Raw genomic sequence first — 6690 nt, 5'->3', positions numbered from 1 at the left:
CCGGCATCAAGAATGTGTGTATATATATATATATATATATATATATATATATATATATATATATATATATATATATATATATATCTTTGGGACAGGCATAAAATCTGTCATTACATCTCTTTCCTCTGACATCAACTATAACCTCAGACAGCAAATTTTTCATTTTGTGAAGGGATGTGTTTGTTAACCCCAGAATCAAATAGACTTACAAGTCGGAACTGTTATTGCTGGTACTCCTTCAGTCAGTATTTTACAATAATAGAGACTTCAGCCATCTATTTGCTTCCATCTGTCTTTCTTGGAAACATAAAGCAATGATGCAACATGTCTTACTAGAGAAAGGGCTCTAAAATTGCAGCAGAAATCTGAACATTCCTGCTTCTCCTGCACTGTATTTTTCTACATTCTGTGCAATTTAAAATACTGAAAAGGGATTGGCATGTGGACTAGAAAATGCTTTTTCAGCTGATGTTTTTCTTTCTAATTAATGGAAGGAAGCGAAGGCACATCTGCTGACATTCCTTCACCACTTTTCTTTTTCATGTCAACTGCAGCAAGCATCTCCCTCTGCCCGCTTGGCACATTTGAAGCAGATACAGGTTAATGTGCTTATCCCCGCAGGACAAATGTGTTGGTGATGAAGCAAGAGTTGCGAGAAAGTCAAAGCGCTTCTATAGGAGAAAATAATCTAATTTTCACTGAGGGGATTCTATAGTCACAGTTGAAAGGGACCACAAATATCTGTAAATAGAGTGAAAGTGGCAGTGTTTGTGGTGCTTTCGCACTTCATTATCTTCCACTGTCAGAGCAGACGCACGTTGGACTTGGTTGGCCTCATTGTGGAGCTGTGCTGCCCACTCTTAAATCTATTTCTGCACGTTGGCCGAAACACAAACAGCACAGCAGTTTGCTGCAAAGGCTCTAAGATGATCAGATGCAAAAGAGCGCAGAGGAGGAAGGGGGCTGTTCAGTGCACATTTAGGTGTGAGTAACAGATTGTCAAATTTAAATGCAGGGAATTTTGGGTGGGGTGAATTTCAATTTCAAAGCATTAGTTGGCTGCAATATCAGCAGCACCAAACAGCAAAGCTCACACACAGACTGGGAGCATGTGACTATCTCAACTGCATCTCTGCAGTATACGCATTGCACCTCTGAAACCAATCAGATCACAACCCACCATAGCATATGAGGAGCGTGTGAGGGAGGGGCATTGGGGTGGTGAGGAGGTGTGTTAACAGAAGATACAAGAAGAGAGATAGAGCAGATGGAACAATGAGTGATGGGCAAAGGAGGGGAGAGCAGAATGAAGGGAAAAGAGGAGAGTGAGTGAGAGAGGAGAGATATTTATCCGAGCAGCGCTGGGGAGTGGGAAGTTTCAACGCTACTCTCGGCTGCACGCGCACAAGCAAGATAGACGATTCCCCAAAACACACACGCCAAGGTGAGAAGACTTCATCATCATCATCATCATCATCATCATCATCATCATCATCACCATGTGATGCTTTTGCCAAAATGTGATGCTGACCTCCAGGTATGATTGTGAGTACTGCATGCAAGCAGTGAACTTCTAAGTTGAGAGTGTGCAGGCATGCAACGTAAACAGCGACGCACCCAGAGGGGGCTTGAGGAGTCGTTCTTGTATCCTGATATTGTCGACACAAGGAGCTCACAACAGATTTATCTTGAAAAATAATAATAATAATTCCATGTCAATTGTTTGCATGTGTTTACATCGCTGTGTAGCGAAGAAGCATGTTGGGGTAAAGTCTGATATTTGCATTCAGTACTTGTGCCACATTTCAGCTTTCTGCATTATTTATCCGCAGTGAAATAGCGATATCTCAACTAGGGAAGGAATCTTTACGCTCCAGTGCGTTCATACGTTATACATGTGAAACCAGCACTGATATCACATGGGAGAAGAGAGGAGAAGAGCCATGACACTATTATCATGGAAGTGTATGCATGGAAGTCCTCAGATTCGCATGTTGGCTATCTGTGTTGTTGAAGGTGGTGGAGGTCCCTCAGGCAACAGGAAGCTGTGATGTGAATAAGGCTTAGGTGATGAGCTCTTATCTTAAAAAGGGCTTCCACACAAAAGGGACTCCTTTTGTCTGCTGCTTGCTACACTATCCTATCAGATCAGTGTAAGACATGGCTGCTACACAAAATACTGTCCAATTTGGAATCGGTGCAGGTTTGTGCGTGTCTGACTGACAAAATGTATTGTGTGCATGTGTATGTGTGTGTTTTCGCACTGCCCTTTATGTGGCCAAGGTTGTTTTGTTTCAGTCTTGACACTCGTTGCTGAGCATTGACATTCTGTGGATTAGGCGCAAAATCTTAATAAGATTATATTTATATAGAGCAATAAATACAATAAAAGAACATTTACCTTTTTGTTAAACGGCCGAAATATGTTCATAACTATTTGCCACTATAGTGATAGCTGTTCAAATTTGTATTTGCAGACATTACAGGAAACGAGGCAAGGAAGCTGAAACCGCAACACACGTAATTACTTTACGTCTAAATGGGAAAAATAATTACATAAATAATAAATAAATCACCCTTAAAAAGTTTTTTGTTTTTTGTTTTTTCTCATTAGTTGTGTAAAATACAACCACCTGATTTGCTTCCTGGTATCCTTTATTATCATCAGGCTGATTAATATGAATGAATAAAGATTTAAAACATGCCAATAAAGTGCAAATGTCTTTAAATCCACGTTAATAACTACCGGTATTCTCTTCTGTCATAAGATTAAGGTCGTTCAAAGTATTTTTTAAATCATGTTTTACAAAATCTTGTTCTTTCAATATACACTCTTTTAGTCATTTTTAAGGACCTTATATACCACTTTTTCAGACCGATACCAGTAGGAGTACTCAACTCTTGAGTAGTCACCAATACCAATACCAAGTACCGGTACTACAAGTACTTTTGATACATAAAAAAAGACAGATGATTTTAATTGAAAGACCTATAAATCCCAATTTAGCATTTTTCTTAAAATTGCTTAAACTTAATGGCAATTTTCTGTTCTTCTAATTGCTAATTGTACCGATTCCTTGAGATAAGGCTGGGTATCGACCTGATACCGATACATGGTATCGATACTCACCCATCCCTAGTACTTTTAGTATGTTTTTTTACTTTGCTTTTGAAGCTTATTAACTCTGTAACATATTTTCAATGTTGTACTTTGTACTGTGAAGCATATTGCATGCCGCTGTGTATGTAATTATTATAAAATCAGTGATTCTGTTTTATTTAAAAAAAAATTACAACTCCTAGGTACAGCCTAGGTAATGGTAAACATCTAAACCAGTGGTGTTAAACATATGGCCCGCGGGCCGGATTAGGCCCACAAAGGGTTTTAATCAGGCCCGCGAGACAATATTGTAAAGTAAAAAAATATATATTTTTTTTATGTTGGACCAATTAATCAGCCTGCCACAATCAAAACATAATTTCGTAATTTCACAAGCAGTCCTCAGATGAGCAATGCAACTTGTACACGGAATCGTCCTGGATGTCATTATTTTACACACAATGCATTTTGGGAACAATATATATGCAAAACAAGTAGGTTTAACACATCTGTAATTCATACAGACAAAGTGTTGCCGCGTTCCATTTGCATTTGTGTTATTTTTTGGAACAATATGATTACAGTTGATCTCCGTAATTTAGGGCTTGCCCACAAATAGCGAAAATCTGCGAACAATTGACGGCAATTGTTTTTTAGTTATATGCCATTATTTTATCAATCCGGCCCACTTGGTAATATATTTTCCTCCATGCGGCCTCTGAGCTATATGAGTTTGACACCCCTGATCTAAATAATGTGAAAAAAATGTGTTTCTATTAATCCCTTTGCATAATACCATCCTTGATTTGAGTGTTATTCATGGAATTTTACAATAAATTAATTATTCCATTTTACTGTAGGTCTAACCTCATTATATAGGATTGAATTGTCTTCAGTTTTCATCTGTTGTTGATGAGACGCAACCTAAGATATGCAACAAAAGTGAATGTGGTTGTAAGGTATAAAGGTTTGGTGGCTTTCACAGCCTACCAATCAAGGGGAGTCTCTTGTTATGCTTTACCACTACTTACCATTTCAATTTTTACCCCAGGGAGGTGTGTTTTGTCAATGAAAGTCAAAACAATTCTGCGGCAATTCTTGCTATTTGCTCACTGCCATAGCTTTTGTCCTTCTGCCCTCCCTGTGTGTGATTCTCTTTAGTTGTATTAGGTAACAGAGTCACAGTGTTGTTGCTCTATTTTTGCTTCGTTGTCAGGTAGTGGCAGAAGATAGAAGATGGATTAGAGCTCTGAGAAATACATCCCTTCTGTTGTCCGAGCTTCAGACGGCAAACCTGGCGTGCCGGTTGAAATCGTGCTCTCAATCTTTCGCTCTTCCCTTCGCTGACATTAATTCCATCCCAAGGCTGGTTCTGTGTCTGCAGGCAAGCAGGCAGCTGACAGCTCGCTGACAAGTGTTGAAGATGAGAAGCAGGGAGGGGAGAGAGGAAAAGAGTCTAATGAGAGGGATTGCAGCAGCATTGGTCTGTCAGTGCACCTCCAGATAACAGCCCTCCGACTCCTTGATATGTCCCAAGAGCCCAGGTCACTCCCCTGCTTGTACAATTGAGGTTTATTAGACATCCATGTCTTCTTGGTGCGCTAAAAGAAAGGAAAAGAGGGTTAATTAACTATGGTCAAACTGTGAATGAATTAGCCAAAGGTGGCTTTCAATCAATTTTGAAATGACATATAATTAACCTTTTTATCCATCCATTTTCCGAACCGTTAGTCCGCTAGAATGTCATTTTCACAGCAGCATACCATAATTTGCTGTGAAGTTAGCTCTAAATATGTCAATACCTTATATTTTATGAGTTATTATAACAGCATACTTTTTTTCTTTTAGATTGTACAGGTTAGAATTTATAGGCTGGTTAAAACAGGTACTGGCAAAACCACTAGTCTGGCCTACACTTTGATGTCCATGCACATTTGAAGCACTCAGTTTGTTTTCTTGCCTTCCTCACAGGGCCTATACTTTGATATCAACCCCTCTCACCAGGTTTAGGGCAGCATCAAAACATTGCAGCCCGGACTGCAAACCCCCCCCCCCCCCCCCCCCCCCAGAGAAGTACAAATAGTATTGTTCATTGTGGACAGGTTTATACACAGTACGCACTGCAGATTATAAAATAAAATAAAAAATCTCTCTCTCTCTCTATATATATATATATATATATATATATATATATATGGTAATATGTAGCACCGTATTCAGGGTCTATTCATCCAACTAGAGCAAAAATTCCACTTCCAGGGTTTTCTAGTTTCTAAGCAACATCTGGCCTCCAAGGCCATTCAATCCTGTTGCATAAAATGTATTTGACAATGAAATATATCCATAAGCATTCAACATTTAATGAATCAAATCACTTGTTTTCCCCCCACCTTCATGGTAATTATTACCAAGCACAGCTGGGATAGATTCTAGCGCGTCCTTGACAATTGTGAGGATAAGTAATTCAGAGAATGGATGGATGGATGTTAACTTTTATACACATGTTACAATGTAAAAAGGCATCAACATTTATGAGCACACTATATTATGAGAGAAAAGTGCATGATATACAAGCTTGGGGTCCAGTATAGTGCATAATCACTGTCTTGTAATATTATTAGTGTTGTATAGCAGATGGTGGTACACAAATGTGTGCTTAGTGTTTCGGTTTTCTGCTCACTGAAGATCTGACCAAAAAAATTGTTGCTCAACAAAGAATGGCCAGGCGATAAGAAGATTTTAAACACCCTGAAGACAATAAATTACAGGACAGGTTCCACTTAGAACAGGCCTCGCCATAGTTGACCAAAAAATTAGTACATGTGCTGAGTATCAAATCCAGTGGTTGTCTTAAAAAAAAAAAGGCATGCTGAAGAAGTGAGGGGTCATCCTGTCAGTGCTCAGATCATACAGAGCTCACTGCGTCAAATTGCCCTGCTTGGCTGCCATCTCAGAAGGAAGTCTTTTCTATAGTAAAGATGATCAAAATATTTTAACTTTGGGTGGAGTTACTTTCATTGCCAGTGGTTTAGACATGATGGCTGTGTTGTGTTATTTTGAGGAAACGAGTCATTTACATTTTTATACAAATTGTCTATTGACTACTTTACATTCTTGCAAAGTGTCTTTTATTCAATGTTGTCCTGTGAAAAGATATAATAAAATCTTTTTTAGAATTTGAATTAGGACTGAACGATTAATTGCATTTGCAATTAAACCACGCTTTGACAAAACGCGATTACGTAATCATGAAAAGCTGCGGTTTAAATGCTAATTGACCCGGAGCTGAAGGGTGAAAGGGGGCGCAGGAACGTCACCGCTGTAACTAAAGCCTGGTGCCATAAGTGCACGTAATTTTGGTGAGTTTTTTTGTCTCATGAGACCTTGAGATGAGTGTATAACATGTTTATTCAGTTTGATATTGGTTTTAAAACAACACTTCACCTTTGTGAGTCATGACTTTTCGGCTTCAGTAGTGTGTACGCGCAAGTGTGCGGCAGCGGCTGATAAATTTGAGTTGTCCTATATTTTGAGGCTAAATAGGTCTGTATTCTGTCGTCCGATTTCATGAATAAAAATTATGATGGACG

At 38.9% G+C, this 6690-nt stretch overlaps 1 protein-coding gene across 1 annotated transcript in view; it reads left to right on the top strand.

The window, feature by feature from the left end:
• Nucleotides 1-1245: 1245 nt before the first annotated feature.
• Nucleotides 1246-6690, top strand: part of c1qtnf4 (C1q and TNF related 4) — a 29701-nt gene continuing 24256 nt past the window's right edge. Inside the window, exon 1 of the mRNA XM_086072204.1 lies at nt 1246-1444. The gene's annotated coding sequence lies outside the window, so the exon portion shown is untranslated. The remainder of the gene's footprint in view (nt 1445-6690) is intronic.

The sequence above is a fragment of the Leptonotus elevatus genome, chromosome 3 (genome assembly GCF_054856555.1).
Source record: "Leptonotus elevatus isolate MCC_2025b chromosome 3, RoL_Lele_1.0, whole genome shotgun sequence".
In the NCBI taxonomy this organism is placed as follows: domain Eukaryota; kingdom Metazoa; phylum Chordata; class Actinopteri; order Syngnathiformes; family Syngnathidae; genus Leptonotus; species Leptonotus elevatus.
Note: the sequence above shows the minus strand (reverse complement) of the source record. Positions and strands in the feature narration are given on the sequence as shown.